At 47.9% G+C, this 17,206-nt stretch overlaps 1 protein-coding gene across 5 annotated transcripts in view; it reads right to left on the minus strand.

Annotated features, from left to right (window-relative positions):
• Window positions 1-13,552, minus strand: part of SOX6 (SRY-box transcription factor 6) — a 588,321-nt gene extending 574,769 nt beyond the window's left edge. For 4 of the 5 annotated variants that reach the window (XM_038569137.1, XM_038569135.1, XM_038569136.1 and 1 more), the window contains exon 1: window positions 13,373-13,552. The gene's annotated coding sequence lies outside the window, so the exon portion shown is untranslated. Of the gene's footprint in view, window positions 1-4,992; window positions 5,103-13,372 lie in introns of those variants that run through there. The other variant, XM_038569144.1, reaches the window with a different exon arrangement.
• Between the last annotated feature and the right edge of the window lie 3,654 nt (window positions 13,553-17,206).

Consider the following 17,206-nt stretch of genomic DNA (forward strand, 5'->3'; position numbering starts at 1 on the left):
AGAAAGATCAAGGGGATAACTTGATATGAGAGAATATAGAATATTTGCATAGATGCTAATATGCATATCACATAACGTGCTTTGAATTTACCTTATATTTACTAAGCTTATTTATACAGGTCATCATTGAAAAGCATTAAATCAATACACTTAAGTAATTTTGATTCAAAATAGTTTAAAATACAAAAACTCTTAAAGAATTTCACAATATCACATTAGGCTTCTGCAATACATACTGCTTCAATCCAAAGAAAGCTTTAAAAAGCTTTATAAACCAGTGTAGCTTAGCAAATAAAATATACCAGTGAATTCCTTACTACATGTGCCAGAGTAGAATGTTCATAGAGAAAAAGCAAATAGGAAATAGAAAATCTACAAAATTACAGAGCAGCAAATTTAAGCTAGTTACCAAAAATGCAAAATTTTCTGAAATATATACAACATTGGACTACCAATTGTTAGATTTTTCTAATTTCACTATTCAATCCCCAAATAATTACAGGTTAAGATACTAACCCACTTCTTTATAAATAAAGCCAAACAACTCCCTATAAATGCAAAGAAGATAACTCTCTCTAGATAAATATAAAGATCTCTATAGCTTCAAATGATTGTTTTTCAGTTGTAGTAGTACAAAAGGGAATGCCACTACACATTTTTATGCCATTAAAAGGTAAAGAAGAATATTTTGGAATCCTTTAAGCAATTTGAAAGGGTTTTTTTTTTTTCCAACATTATATGCTGAGCAATTAGGAAGGATTACTAAACCTATCAGTATTATAGAGTACAAATAACTGGACATTTGATTTTTTTTTAAATGTATTTCCTTAGTTTATAATAGACCACAGTACCTACAACTAACCTCAGGAAATCATTCACATCATTCCTAAAAATGAAAGTTTTCTGAGTGGATAGTAAAATATGAGTGATACATAAGGGGTCTTAAAGGAGCAAGAAGAAATTCTGAATATAAACAAGGCATCATTCTGGTAAAAGGAAATACAAACAACTAGAATAAAAATAGTTGATGCACAAAAGCCATAATGAGGGGGTAGCTCAAAAAATAACTTCTACTTTGAATGGTTTGGATGAAATACAAATTATCTACAGAAAAGTGTGGACTGGCATAAATGTTTGTACAAAATTATAAGTGTATTTCAAGAAGTATGCAAGAGGCAACCGCCTGCATGATGCACAAGGTCCCGGCAATGCTCTGCTTAAGTGCTAGTGCACAGAGTCCAAACCACTGCATTTTAATTACCATGCAGCCTCAGATATATTGCCTTTGATATGGAAATGTTCTTGTTCTCTCATCTTCACATATGGTCTCATGCACAGAAATCTTTATCTGATTCATAAAAAATAAACTAGAATCCAATCTCAACACCTGACCTCAGTGCTTAGAAGTTTTTTACTAAGCATGGTGTCACTATAAAAAGAATGGCTAATATTGGTGTAAAGTTGGATATTTTGAGCAACGATATGAAGGATTTACAGTTAAGAACTGAACTGATACTGCTTCTCTGAGGTTTTAGGATTTCATGTTCCCTTTTTTGAGACGACCACAGATTTGAGGAAAAACAGACCGTACCCTTTTTTGGAGGTGAGAGAGCCTTAGTAGATTTAAATGATATTCCATCTTAAAACCTCCACCCACATTCTTCAATTGATATTTTTATCCAAATTATGACAATGCATACTTAAAACTTGAAAAGCTCTATAAAAAATCATAACACAAATTTAAAATTATTTCCAGTTTGGCTAAATGTCTAAACAAAATAATTACCTAAAAAGCTTTTACCCTCTTCCACAGAACAAGGAAAATAAAAACGCTCTTCCTATAAATGGATAAAGGATATGTAATGAAAGGATGATGAAAGTTTCAGATATAACTCTCACCAAAACAATTAGTTCTCAGATCACAGTTGAAGAATATCAGGCAAAAAAGATATGCTATATATTTAAAATGCACTTACATCCAATAAAAATTGCTCTTCACAGACTATATCAGAGTGCCAGCCTTTTTTTTTTTTTTTTTTACTTGAGTATACTGAGATTCAGAATATAATCTAACCAGTAGAAAATGTAGAGTTAGGATGAAAACATAGAATATTCAATATATTATTTTCTTATTTAAGAAAAAATAATAGGAGAGAGCCACATTTCTTAAACAAGAAGCAATTCAAATGCAAAGACAATCCATTTCTTCCTCTAAAAAGCAATGAATATTTGTTCACTTATTAGTAGACTTCTATAATAAAATCTATTCTCACATACCCATATAACTTGGTAATTCTGAAATAACCTGGATTAATTTTATAAAAAAATAAAAAACAGGAATATGACCCATCTAACTTCGTGACAGCAGATAATACGTCCCATCTGCGAATCATCTTGCTGTATGTTATCTGTGTTTTATCATTTCTAGTACCTGTCTGTGCCTGATATGGTACTCTCAGACACATTAGCTAGATGGAATGTTTCACTTGACTTCAAAAACATCAATTGATATATATGCACCCCTAAACTATATTTTAAAAAATAGCTCTTAGATCAATCGGTTTTAGTTGTACTGTACTATAAAATGCTGTTTGTAAATAGTGAAAAAGTGTATATGAATTGCCTCACAAGAGAATTTTTTCAAACTTAAATATGTAATCTAACAAAATTGAAAAGTACAGAAAATATTGAAATGGTTAAAGTCAATGTATATTAAACCTTGTTAAAAGAGAATTCATTTATTCTAGTACCTATTACAGTAATTGAAAGCAAATTATTTAAAACGTCACTAATTTCTTCAATATAAGATGTGTAGCAATTTCATCAAGGACCACCACCCCATAATTCCTAAAAGTCAAATAGACACAGACATAAAATCTCAATAATGACACCAAAATTTATCACATATGTATTTAAAGTAATATACTTTAAAGCCCTATAAAAGAAACATTTGCTAAGTATGTTAAGTATATTTTAAATGTATGTTTTTCCCTTACCAAAAAAAAAAAAAGAAAAGAAAAATCTGTTGCTTTCTGCTACTAAAGAAAAAAGGTTCATCAGACAGTATAATATTCCTACCAAATGTCATCTCTTCTAGATATTTAGTTAATGACTTCATTAAAGAATAGTCTCAGCTGAAGGAATAGATATCAATACTGCTTTATCATTTAATATATTTTACACTTATCTTTACAGTATAATGTTGAGTGTTGTAGCTACACAATATACTATTGTAGGAGTTTGCATCATGTTCCATAACAATAAACTTATAAATATTTTTGCTCTTTAAGAAATATGTATACACAAGTGAAAGTTCCTTCTCATTACTTCCAAAACAATAACTAAGAACAACAGTAAACAAGATAAACAATGAATTAAAAACCATCTAGTTTTGCCACCATAAGTAAAGGAATGTGGTGAGAGAGCAGAGAGGAAAGAGGAGTTGGTGGTGGTACTTGAGAAAAGCAACAGGGGACGTCAGTTTGCCTAAGGAATTGATGACCTATCACTTGTCTAGGTCCTGGTTACTTACTGTCTTTGGTCATAAACTAGATCTGATATGTGGGTTCATACTTCCTTGCTTTCAGAGTCTGAAGGAGTATTTATTATTATTATTTTTTTTTTTTTTTGGTGGTTTGGTGTTGTTCTTGGTCTTGTTCTTGTTGTTGTTTTAGAATAGGAATAATCCCTCTTTATTTATGAGGCTTTCAAAAATGTAGGAGAAAAAAATCTACATGTCATTTGGCCTACTATCCATGTGCTCACACATGTGTATTCAGGAAGATATTCTCAGAAGTATATAGATAATTCATTTATGACCTAGTAGAGTTTTTAAAAATTCAATCCTAAGTTTTCCTCTACTAAAAGAAAATGAAACATTTCACTGGTTCAATAAAAGGCAAATGCAACTAAATAAACTGTGCCCCCCACCTCCTGCCAGACAGGTGCACTTTTGCTGCCATAGAAAAGCTAATACTATCCCACTAAACTTGTGGAAGATTTAGGATGTTTGCTTGTTTGTTTTAAAATAAAGAGAATCTTCTAGTAGGTATCAGACATAACTGAGTGGCCTAGGAACAAGGGCAGGAGGGAGACTAGTGAAAGTACCTAATGCTGAGTGTTGAATTCCACCGTTACTGCACAGTGTGAAAGAGGGAAGGTCATGTTCATGGCTATAGAAATCTGGTCTCCACCAGAGAGTGCAGGCTAAAGCTGACCTGAGGCTGGGGACTGGGAAGCCAGGTAGGAAGTTCAAGCACCATTCTGGGTACAGAGAAAACAAGGCACTGGTCCTAAGAACCCCAGGCTGAACAGTGGTACAGGAAGAGACTGCAGGTCTTTCCGGGCTTGCCCCACAGTGAACACTAGCAGCCCCAAGCGGCTAGGCCTGAAGGGGGAAAACAGAAGCTGCAATCAGGGCACAGAAAACTCTCAGACCTCTAGCATGGGAGTTAAGAGGGAGAACACAGACAGGTGAACAGTCCAAACTAGAAGCCTGAAGCCCTACCTAAGCCAAGATACAATGTCAAGCCTGGGCTGGTCCTACTGGATTTAGTGCAGACAGAGGAGCGCACTTAGCAGACGTCCCCCATGGTAAGGGTATGGAAAAGACCTACACTGCCAGATTTTACCCTGAATCTCCTGTCCTCGTTCAGTCTATAGCCTGCTGCTGGTGTCCCATCTACTCCTCTAAACCAGTAGTTCCCCCTCAGCCGAAAAATAGAGGAAACCGGAAGGGATGGGGGAGAAAACCAGAGAGGGGAGAAATCAAAGACAAGACTACAACTGTCACAGTGTTCCCTGGTGCCAGGGCCTCCCAGGGCTGTCCTGGTAGGTTCGGCCTTCCCTCGGGAATCCTGCAGCCCCCCAACAGATTTGAGTGGACCAAGTTCGCCAAGCCCGTGCCTATGGGCCTCGGGGGATGAGGTGCTGAGTGGGCAAGCTAATTATACATGTGGCATTTGGGCAGCCGACCGTCCAGTGACACCTTACCTTATGAGGAAACGTCAACCCCAGCAACTGTTCAAAACAAAATGCCATCGCGGGATCAGCTTCGCCGGCTCTTGGCCGGTTCAGGATTGCTTTTCCCACAGCCTCTCGCACTTAGTGCAAGAATGTGGCCTGGGGAGGCCAGCTGTGGGCGGGCGGACCAGCCAGGGTGGGGGGGACAGGCGGGGCGGTCCTTGCCAGGTGTCCGTCCTGTCCCCCCTCGCCATGGACCAGCTTGCAGACCCGACCACTTGACCTTTTTATTCACCAAACCCACCTCCTAGAAATAGACTGGGCGGGGCTGTGTGTGTTCTCCTCCGGGGGGCCGGGGGGTGGGGGGGGAAAACCTGGGCATGTGACTATAAAGGGCATAAGACAGGAGACCCTGGGGAGGCGGGGGGAGAGGGGCATTCTCGCATGCCGACCTCACGGGGCTGTGGTCTGGGCCACCCCGCCGGGGCCCAAGCCTGGGCTCGGGAGTGCATGCCGGGGTCCGGCGCCCATCGGCAGGGCGGCGGGAGGTCCGGAGCCCAGCCCGGGTCGCAGCCGCAGCCGCGGCGTCAGGCCGCCTGGAGACCCAAACTTCCAGCTCGGCCCTCGGGGGAGGTCACACACACACACACACAGAAACAGCCGGGGACAGCCCATCTCCCTGACAGCCGGGCCCCGCCAGCACAGTCCAAGACTTATTTTTAGTCCCCAAATAGGGGCAGCGTTCAATTATCTGGCAATTCGTACAAACAAACCTTTTCAAACTTGGTCAGCCTCGGAGAGCTTAAATAAAACTCAACGCACGCAGGCAACCACCACCTTTTATCTGCTCGCAACACACCAATATTCTCTTTTTTATCTGAGAGCTCCGTGCAGCGCCCGGGAAACGGAGCGGCTAATATCTGGCGTCCGCAGCCGCGCGGGCCGCTCCTCCGGAGCCGGAGCTCGAGCCCCGGCAGCCTCTGCACAAGCCCCTTCCCGGCTCCGACGGGCCCTTTAAGGGAGACGGAAGCAGGCAGCTCCCCCGGGAGGGACCGGGCTCCGGCTGGACCCCGGGGCGGGCGGCAGCACCGCCCCCCGCGCCCCGGCCGAGCCCCAGGGCGGCGGGTCCCGGCCGGTGTCCGCGGAGGGCGCGGCGGGCGGCGCGCGGCGGGGCCCGGGCGGGGCGCCGGGGGGGGGGGGGGGGGGGCGGGGGCGGGGGCGCGGGGGGCCGGCGCGCGGAGGGCAGAGGGGGCGCGCCCCAGGCGGAGCGCCGGGGCCCCGCCGACCCCCGCCGACCCGCGCCGGGCCGCCCCCTCCACGCGCCCCGCGGCCCCGCTCCACCGCCCTGGCGGCCCCGAGCACGGGGGACCGCGGATCAGCCTTGGGTTTCGGGTGGTCTTGGAGTCCGGCTGGTTTGTTCCTAAAAAGATCGTAAAAAGTCACGTCCAAAAATGGGGGAGGGGACGGAAGGGCGGGAGCGGCGGGGGCCTGGGGGCGGCGGGCGCGGGGCCCTGGGGCCGGAGCGCGCTCGGCGGGGCGGCGGGGGGCGCGGGGCGCGGGGCGCGGGGCGGGGGGCGCGGGCGGGGGGCGCGGGCGGGGGCGGGAAGGCAGCGGCCCGGTTTTCTAGCGACCCGGGTTTTCGCGATCAACTCCTCGCGCTAAACTTCACCCCCGTAGGACAGCGCGGAGATCCTAGACTCTCGCCTGCCCGCGGCCAGCGTCCATCCCACAAATAGCCGAAAGTTTCCAAACCGAAACGGGGCGGGGGGCGGGGGCGGGGGCGGGGAGGAGAGGAGAGGAGAGCGTTCCGAGACCCGGAGACCCGGCGGGTCGCCCCGACCTCCCGCACCCCGCCCGGGGCCGAGGCTGGCTGACGCTGGAGCGCTCCGGGGAACTGCGGCGTCGCAGCCCGGCGCACCGCGAAATCAACGCAACACTTTTCAAGAAAACAAAATATTCGCTGGGAAACTTACTTTGCATTTAGTCTCTATTCTTTTGGGGGGATGCGGTTTAAGTCGGCTCGTAAAGGAAAGCTCGTTTTGTCCAGGTTGGATATTGTCTACTTTATGGATCAGCCCTTGGGTGAGGGTTTATTTTAATTTATGGCTTATGCATTCTTTTAAGGTCGATTTACATGACCTCCGGCTACAACTAAGACAGCCGAGGAGGGCACTCCAGTCGTCAGTCGGCCAAACCCACAATTAAAACAGCCCTCCCCCTAGTCTGCCGGGACGGCGACTCTCCCCGGGTAGGCTGGTCGCCGGCTTTTTCTTTTCTCTTTCTCTCCCTCTCTTCTTCCTCCGCTTCTCTCTCTCTCTCTTTTTTTTCTCCCTCCCTCCCTGCCTCCCTTCCTTCTTTCTTTCTTTATGTCTTTCTTTCTTTTCCTTGTTTCCTTCTTCCTTTCTTTTTTTGTTTTAATATCGCGCAGTAAGATGTGGTATCAGTTTGAAAGTTTCGGTGTAACTTTCTCTAAACCCAAGCCTGCGGCGATCACGAGAAACGCGGCGCTCACAAAGCCCTCAAGGATGCTGCCCTCTTGTGGGCACAGAGGGCAGGACCACCCGGCGGTCCCATCTGAACCCTCGCGGAGCACACACGCATTTGCTCACCCAGAAAGAGAGAGAGAGCGAGAGAGCGAGAGAAGGAGGGAGGGAGAGAGAACTACACACGCAGCCACACAAGCTTCCTCTATCACACGGTTGCGCAAACTTCAATGAAATACCTACCTCGAACTTCACGGAGACTTACAAGTGCATTCTCTAAGCCACCTGACTTCTTTTTCATATCATTCCCAGTTACATAGATTAGAATATCTCTACGGGGAGGCGGAGGAGGAGGAATGAGGTGGGCCGAGAGGGCGGACAGATTTCCGGACGAATACTTAGGATGGCGATAACAGCTTTCTGTTGTCAAAGGTTGCGTTGTCTGTCTCTCTCCCCTGCCCTTTTTGCCTTAGTGTCCTACGCACGGTTATCTACAGCTACAACATGTGTTTTCTCGGAGTGGATTTTGGGGGCTGGGGCGGGGGGGTGGGGTGGGGAGGTGGCAAGTAAAGCAGAAGCCCGCCACGCAGATCTGTCACCGCCTCCGGAACAAGGCACAACTCTCCGCGAGGGGGACGCATCCTGGGGATCCGCGCGGCCGCCAGCGAGCGGCAGGCGCTCGGGCCGCTTTCTCAGCCTCCGCTCCCCCTCCGCCTCGGCCCCGCGGAGCGCCCTCCTCCCGCTCCCGCTCCTCCTCCCCTCTCCCCTCTCCCCTCCCCAGCCGAGTACGGAAACCCGCCCGGGCCGGCCGGCCGCCGCTCCGGCAACCCGCGCCCTCGCCGGGCTCCGCGCGCTCGGCTCCCGTCCCTCCGCCTGCCCGACCCCAGCCCCTCGGTCCCAGCCCAGGGGAACTAAGCCCGAGGCGGCCCGGAAGGGCAGAGGCGGAAGGCGCCCGGGGCCGGCGGCCCAGCCCGGGGCGCCGGCCCCTGCCGCCTCCGACTCCCCAACAGGTAGCTCACGAACGGGCCGCGCGCTCTCGCTCTGCCTCCCTCGCTCTCTAGATCGCTCGCTCCGTCCCGGTTACCTGGGCGGGCTCCAGGATGGTACCGCACGGGAGGGCTCCTTGTGCGCTGCGCCGCGGGAGCAAATGGCATTAAAGAAAAAGGGAAAGACACAAATAAAATAAAATAAAATAAAATAAAATAAAATAAAATAAAATAAAATAAAATAAAATGAAAAAATTAAGGAAGGGGAGTCGATGCTGGGTCAATTAGCACCGCCCGGGGAGCAAGGGCGCAGAGCCCCCCAGCGCCGCGGCCGGCGCAGCCCGTTAACTCAAGTCTGCGGGGGTGTCCCGCCCCAGGCGGGGGGAGCGCTGACCGGCACAAGTTTGCCGCCGGGGTGCCAGGAGGTGCGCGCAGAGCGGGGTGACTAGGGGCTTCCCCCCTTGAAACAAGTGAAGGCGATGGTTAGTGCTGTCAATCTTGGCAATCAGTGTGAGCGGCCATGTCGTAAGTATTCAAAGCATTTCCCGTCGTGCAACATCAGAAAGTGAGTGGCCAGGGCATTGATCTGAGCGAGGGAGAGGAGGCAGGGCTCCCCTCCCAGACAACACAGGCAAGATGAGACAAGAGGCGAGGGAGGCAGCGAGCCAGGCAGGGAAGCTGGGAGGGAGGGGGAGGGCCGGAGGAAGAAGAAGGAGGGAAGAGCGGGAGGCAGAGGCAAGAGAGAACCGGAGACAGAGGGCAGAGATCGGCGAGAGCGGAGGTTGGAACTGGGAGCAAGCGCCTGGGAGGAAAGAGTGAAGCAACTACTGGGAGAGAACTGGGAAGGGACAAAGAAGAGAGTTGGGGTCAGAGGGGAATGGGGGCAAGTATTAGGTGGGAGAGAGACTGGGTGAGGAGTAAAGGACGACCTAAGGAACACTATTAGGGCTGGGGCTGCTGGGAGGAGGAGTCAAGAGGAAGGCGAACTGCACTGGGGCAAAGGTAGACAACTGCAGAGAAAGAAAGCAAACTGGGGAAGAGGAGGAAGGCAAGCGGTAGAGGAAAATACAGGGGTGGTAATCTGTGTTCTGAAAAAGTTAAGTGACAGCGGAGGAACGGGCTGAATGTTAACAAGTACTGAGATACAGAAGTGGACCACAAAAGTGAGTCACGGGAGATACAGAAAAAGGGAAGGACCAGGGCTGAAACAGACCAGGGAGAGGGAACGATGGGTGAATATCAGGATGAATAATAAGAAGGATGAAAGAAAATGAAAAAGGAACTGGTCAAAAGAGAGTTTTTAAAAGAGATGCTGGAACCAGAAATCATGAAAACACACCAGTTAGTAGGATCTCAGTAAATGGAGGAAGAGAAATTTATTTTCAAAGGAGGAGGAGGAGTTGAAAGAAAAGAAAAAGCAATTGACATAGGAGATCCTTAATATATGTAGATGGCAATGTTCTGCAGACCATGTGATTATGGAGTTTATGAGTTAAAATAATTAGAAATAACAAGACATGTCCAAACTACTGAAGAAAAAAATACCTTTACAGCAATAGATAAGATAATTCCACATTTTTTATATGGATAAGTTTGTGTTACATGGAATTGGGTGGGTGATCTATGTGTTATTACCTCAACTTTGTAGAGGAAAGGATTTGGAGGTACAATTTCCAAGAGGGGTAGCTTGGAAGTTTTAGAAGGAATGAGTTTCTGTCACCCTGAACAGTATGTAAAAATGCATGTCAGGTGTAGGAAATTATATTAATAAAAGGCACCCCCAAAAACCCACATAAATTAAAGATTCTCTTTGATGCATGTGTAGGGTAGATAAAAGATTTGCAAGGGAACAGAATGGTCTAAAGGAGCAGAGACCTGGAACTTTGTCTTAGTGCACGCAAGCTGAGGAACCGAGTAGGGAGGGGATAATCTTGGTGTCAGGTAGTAGAGATGCAGAGTAAAAGAAATAGATGAAAAAACCAGCACTGACAGCAGCAGACACAGAGCTAACTCGAGGCGGTGTGCACCAAGTCAGGTTGGCCTGCCTTAACCCAGGCCCAAAAAGATAGACTAGATTCCAGAAACTCTAAGGTCAGTGGAGAGTCAAAATTACATCAAAATTAAAAGCTGGAAGAGAGTTTCTGACATACCTATGTAACTACTGCAGAGATTTGTGGAGGAAAAATCCTTACTAAGTAGAAACTGATCCGAGATGGCTACTTTGGGACACTTTATAAACAAGGACTTTGTGAAAGAAGATATGGACAGGAATCATGACTAAGAAAGTCAGAAAATTCACAGCAGTCTAAGGTTGCCAAGATTTTGAACAAGACTGCCTGCCCACAGATTAATTGATAAAAGTGATAAAAGGTAGAAAGCCTCACCTTTGTTACATTAACTTAGAAAAAAAAATGGAGTCAGCAAGCACAGAAGATGGAGCAAGCTGAGATGTCAGTCATATGTTGGCTTCTTAAAGTAGATTTTTATGTTTGGTTTCATATGAACTCCAGACAAGAGAGGATAAAGAAACAAGGGTGAGAGTGAGCATCTCGGATTAGTGGGGCAGAAGGAATAGCCAGATGCTTCTACCCCAATAGGAAATAAGATATTTAAGGATTGGAAGTTTAAGGACTTTAAGTTTAAAATGACTTGATAACTATGGGCTGAGAAGACAGCTAGTCCCCAAGAAGAAATATTGTGTCCCCATAGCCCACAGTGACTTTCAGGACTAAAATGACCGCCCCCCCCCCCAAGAAGCCAGAGCCTAGAGGCCATTAAAGAGAAAGCCTGGCACCTTGCAGCCAGTTCCTCCCACCCCAGCATTCCCAGAACTACCAGGCATGCCCCTTGACCTCCAAGGCCCAAGGGACAAACCCAGACCAGCATTTCTAGGTAGACATGGGCCAAATCTTTTCTGGGGTTTGTTCTAGGTTTTGGCTTTGTAAATGAGAGAAGCCAGGCCCAGCGCCGGGTTCCAGAGTCTCACACTCTCCAGCCACCTGCCCTGGAACTCAACCCGTGGGGCAAAAAAAAAAAAAAAAAAAAAAAAAATCTCTCCAAAGCCTGATGAGGTCAAATTCGAATGACCTAAGTGGCTGCGGAGTTGGGGCAGAGAGATGAGGGGGTAGTTTCCATCCCAAAGCCTGACTTCTCATGGAAGAGCTACACCGAGGGAGGTGAAACATCCTGGACGGAAATGCTGGGATGCGACTGGGTTCCTCGGAGTTGCTGCGACAAGTCTGGCTTTTCAAGCACCAGCGCATCCATCTCTTTAAATCACACAGCATTTGGGGATCTGGGGGGTAAGACTGACCCCGCCAACTAGATGCAGGCCGCTGGCGGGAGGCAAAAAGGGGGGAAAGGCGACATTATCAAGATCTCTGGAGTCCAAGGCCCCAATACTGGGCTGCCGGTGGACCTTCCGGTTAGAAGCGGCAGGAACTCTTTAGATTTTATCTAATAAACTGATCCCAAAGTAGATTGATAATGCGGAACCCCAAGGCTGGTCACAACATTGATCCCTAAAGTTAAAAAACTAAAGTTTGGGGTCTCGGCGCTGCACTTCAGGCTGTGCATGGGGTGACACGTGGCCCTGGGGGCGGGGGGTGCGCCCTAAAGGTTTCCTTTCCAGCCTCGGGCTCGACTGTACAACGCAGGGGGGCGAAGCGGAGAGCGCTCCAGCGAGTTGAAGTGCCGGGCTCCCCACCTGGTCCGCACTGGCCTGCGGGCTCGGAGAAGTTCCACAGGCAGCGTAGGACACCCAAGCACCTTATCGCCAGATCCAGGCGCACTGGAGCTCACTTGCCCTGGGGGTCGGAGTACCGCGCGGAGCTCGAGAACCCTGGGCGCAGAGCTAGGGGAACTAGGAGGGAAGGAGGGGCGAACGCGTGGGGGGCTAACTTACCTGCCGCAGCTACAGCTGCCTCGGTGCAGTCGCGGTGTCCCTGTGCACAGCAACCAGCAAAGGCAACTCGGCTTTGCTAAGTTTGGCCTCGCACCTCCAGAGAAGAGGCGCGAACCCGCAAAGGAAAGGCGCGCGCAGTTCCTGGAGAAAGGTCCGCCTGAACTTGGGAAGGGCAACGCAATGAATTCTGCTAAAGAATTTAATATTTAAAGCACCCACGCAAAAATCATAACGACTGTTAAAACCTCAAATTCTCGCTGTGAAAGTCTCCTTACAACCAGCGGGTGAACAATTCAGATCTACATCTTAAGGTCGCTAACTTATTTCAGGAAGGGCTTTAGAGCTACGTATAAATAGGACCAATATAAATGTCTTTACTTCCAAAACACGGGGAATGAGAACTTTACTGAAACGAAGAATAAGTGAAAGAGTATAAAGAGCCAAAAAGGAAGAAGTTGAAAACTTTAATTACAGCACGGAGAAAAGTTTTAGCAATTGGTTTCCTTAAACAGGGATAACAAACATAACAGCACTTCAGTAGCCCACTGCACTTCATTTAAGTTTGGTGTAACCAAATAACCCAAATTCCCAAATAACAGTGCCCTTGGGACTCTACCTCAAAGAGGTCGGAACTCGTGTTTCAACAACAAAAGCAAAAAACAAACTGTGAATAATGCTCTGTGTTCTTTAAGACGTCATTTTGCAAAAGGACAAGGCATTGTCCCTGGACTTTAAGTGGCTAGACAATAACGTTAAATTTCATTTGAATCTGCGCATCATCCTGTTGGGAAGACCACAGCGGTGGCGACAGTAGCAGCAGCACCGCCACAAAGGAGGTGGGGAAAAGTGGTAAAAATGCATGAACTTTTTTTCAAAGAAAAATAAAGATAAATCAAAAATAAGTTTTACAGACATGTCTTTCCTGGCTTAGGAAAGTTAATTTTTAAATGTGCTTCTGCTGTCTAAGGTGCAAAGCCGAGCGAGGGGAGTGCGTGGCTGGAATCTGCATGCTGATAAGAGAAGGCTGATGTACTTACAGTGACAGAGGGCAGGCTGCGGGAGAAAAGCTGTTTGTGTTAGCCTGCGAGTTACCCAGGGCTGCAGTGAGAGCAGAAGGGAGGAGTGGGAGTGCCAGTCTGCGTACACCTTCACCGCGTCTCATTACATCTGCCAGCCTCTCTCTCCCTCTCTCTTTCATTTCCACATTCCCTTTGTTCCTGAAAAAAAAATCTACACGTCACATCAGAGTCCCCAGATGCAGTCTACACCAAAGAAAAAAAAATGAATAATTCAATCAAACTGTGCATAGTCTCTAAGGCAATAAATCTATTGCACTTAAAGAAACGAAGGGTAATTACCACCATGGAATTAGAATAAGGCCAAAGACCCGAGATGTCGTTGAGTCTCTGGGTAAACTCCCCGGTCAAATAAAGTTTCATTTATTTAATCTTTTTGACATCTCAAATGGAAAGTCAAAGAAAGATTTTTAACTCATTTGAGAAGGATATTCACTTCTTTTTAAACACATTTTAAAAGGAGGGGTGGGGGAGGGAGAAAAAGCCTAGGGCATACTACCCTACTCAAAAGGCTCCAGAGGCAGCAGCATAGACCAGGCACAGACACAAACCAAGACAATGTGTCCGTGGAGCCTGTCCAGGGTCCATTCCTCCTCCCTCCCACACATACACTCCACCCTCCTCCGCTCCCCACTAATCAGACGAGGATCGCCCTCCACTCTCACCCACCACCGCAGCTCAGCACGAGGGCAGCTGGAATCTGGGAACCTTACCTGCAGCACCAAGACCTAAGAGAAATCGCGCTTCCCTGCCACCAACACCCCATGCCAGCCCCATGCACCCCTCCAAAGTCCCGTAACCATCTACTTCTTCCATCTGCCTGGGAGAAACTGTAAACGGGATTTTCCCCCCCCACGATTGAATGGAAGCTCTGTACTGTACCGACTTCTGGATTTGCCCTGGGTTGAGTTTAGGGAATGTCTGGAAAGGAAAAAAAAAGAGAGAGAGAGAGAGAGAGAGAGAGAGGGAAAAAGGAGGGGGCCAGCTAAGCCTTGTCCAAGTTAGTCAGAAGGCTGTGTTAGGCAGGAAAGAGGCTACGGGAGAGAAACAGCTGGGATGCAGACTGGCTATGGATATCTCAGTTCTAGGAACCGTGTCCTTTCGTCCCGGAGGTAAGACTGTGTGACTATCGCACGTTTATTCTTTCAATGTCTGTGCCTCTCTTCCCCACCCCCAAGGACCCCTCCCACTCGGGTCAGCGGGCGTGCACCCCGGAGAAGGGCACAGCACGACGAAGGGCTTTATTTTCCAGATCTCTCTACTCATAGATTCTGGGTGTCACTGAGACGAAATTAGCAAATCTTCTACCGTTGGCTGCAGCGACCAAACCCGCGGTCCCTCGGCGGGTTGCTCACGGACCGCGGCTATTCGGGCTGCAGGGCACTCCCGCAGCCCCGGCCCCGGCCCCCGCCCCCGCCCCCGCCCGCCCAGGTGCCGCCGGGGAGACTCGCGGCGTCCCTAACCGGGCCGCCCAGGGTTTCTATCAGGTCACCAGCTCCCGCCGCCTCTGCGCGCCCGGACGCGCACACACCGACGCACAGAGAGATACACACACGTTCTGACAATCGGGCCGAACTCCTCGTCTAAACTCAAGTCCCTTTCACCGTCAATTCAGCCCGCTGGAGAGCAGCGGGAAAACTGGGATGCTACGTGGATGAACCGCGAGGGTGCCAACCTCTCCGGCTGGCCGAGCTCTGTTTGTGTGCCTAAGTCGCCACCTTCAGGTCGAGCGGAAGACTGCGCCCGGCTCTCGGCTGGCGGAGACCAACCCCGCGGACACTGGCCCTGCCGCCGGCGTGACAGCCGGGACCGCTAGAAAGGGAAGCGAAGGAGGGCCCACAAGCAGACCCCCTGAGCAAAGCGAGTCCTGCTTGCTCTCAGATACCTGGGCTGACAAGAGGGCTGAGACTGCACGCTAGCTAAAACCAATAGCCCAGAGCCCAGGATGGCGCACTCTCCCTGCAAAGTACAAAGCTCCGGGCCAAGGACCCTGCAGCTCCAAGGCCGGCGCTGCTGCCCCGAAACTTCAAGCACTAACTGCCAGGCCAGTGGCGAGGGGTGCAGGCAGTTTCGGAGGGGTGAAGCATCCGTTCCAGTCCTGGCCGAGGACCCAGCTCTCTCTTTTAAGTGACCTCGGCTCAACTTGGACTCCGCACTCCCTGGGGCGCCACTCCCGCTCGCTCTGTGCCCTGGGGCAGAAGACAAAGGGACTCCGGGAGCTGCCAGATAGACCCAAGGTCACTAGCGGCGGGCTCCCGGACGAGAACTGCACCAGCCCGAGAAGGACGCTCAGGCAGCCCAGTCGCCTGCTGCGAGAGCTGAACGCTTAGCTCCATAGTCGCCCATTTCTCAGAAAATCAGTCTTTCTGATTGTCTAACAATGGATTCGGTAAAAAATAATACTTATTTCAGCGATTTTCGACTTTCCCACCCCTATCTTACTGAAACCCTTTACACACATTGTCTTCCTGTACTCACACCTTGCATTATAAGGACACCAGACTTAGGAATCTCCTACCTACTCCTGAAATAACTGTGGTTGTTCTTTGTTATGCCTGGACGCTGCCTTCAAGACTTGGGGACCTCTGCAAAGCTACTCTAAGTCCATCCTCCTCAGTGAAATGTGCAGCCAGGGTGCCTCGGTCTTCCCTACCACTTGAGTACATAGACATTCTTTAAATGCAATGCTTTATCAAAGGAGAGGAAGAATAATTTTACTTATCTCAAGAAAAAGGACACTCAGGAGCTATCTTGTGTTAAAGGAGGCCATAAATCACCCCTTATGGGCACTAACAGGGGCCTTCACTATTTTGGTCAGCATTGTAATAATAATAATTAATGAAATATATTAAATTTTAAAAAGAGAACCACAGCAACCCAGTGCTAATAATGGACAAGAAATATGTTTTCAAAGAGAGAGGCAACAGGCCCCCAAGCCAGACCCCCATTCCCTGGTTTCTCCACAGCCTAGCAAATTAACATTAGATCTTCCTCCACTCATGTAGAAAGCTAAGTGTTTGAATACAGTACTGAATTTTCCCAGGGAATCCCAATTATAGAAACACCTGTGCTAAGTAATACTATTCTAATCCACTATGAAAACCTTAAATATGTAATAGCCCTCAAATTATCTCATTTCTTAGTCACATTGGGGTGGGCCAGCCTCATGGAAGAACATTAGACTTGTACAGTGCCCCCAGAGCCTTATCTTAGAGGGGCCTTGGTTTCACCATACATAATCCTGGCAGTTCATCTTCTTTTAAGTGAAAGGGATATACACAGGAAGTCTAATGTAACTGCCAGAAACTAAGCCTGGGTAGAAATCTCATTTAAAGAAAAACCAAAGACCAGTGACTATAAAACTGCAACACAAGGCACATGGGCAGTCAGGCACCAATTCCATGATCTTTAAATCAAAATTCTAACAACATGGAAGAACTTGTCACTATTTGGCATATACGCCTCACTGTACTATAAGTAGAATATCAATGGCAAAAATATATTGAAATAAAACCACCATTAGAAGGAATGTGGTAGAAACCAGAAAATATAAACCTCTACCAATGCCCCCTCAAAAATACATATCAGACCTAATACTTTTAAATGCCAGACCTAATGTTTTTAAAATGCTATGTGAAAGAAAATTATTTATTAAAGTACTGATTGTTTTATAGCGTAGGGCTGCCAAAACTGCCACTAAAAGATCCAGATGAAAAGTGAAATTTCTATCCAAATGTTTGTCTTACAATGAAACATAGAATTATTTTTCTAAAAGTAATCTAAATAATTACATAC

Source organism: Canis lupus, chromosome 21 (assembly GCF_011100685.1).
Source record: "Canis lupus familiaris isolate Mischka breed German Shepherd chromosome 21, alternate assembly UU_Cfam_GSD_1.0, whole genome shotgun sequence".
NCBI classification, from domain to species: domain Eukaryota; kingdom Metazoa; phylum Chordata; class Mammalia; order Carnivora; family Canidae; genus Canis; species Canis lupus.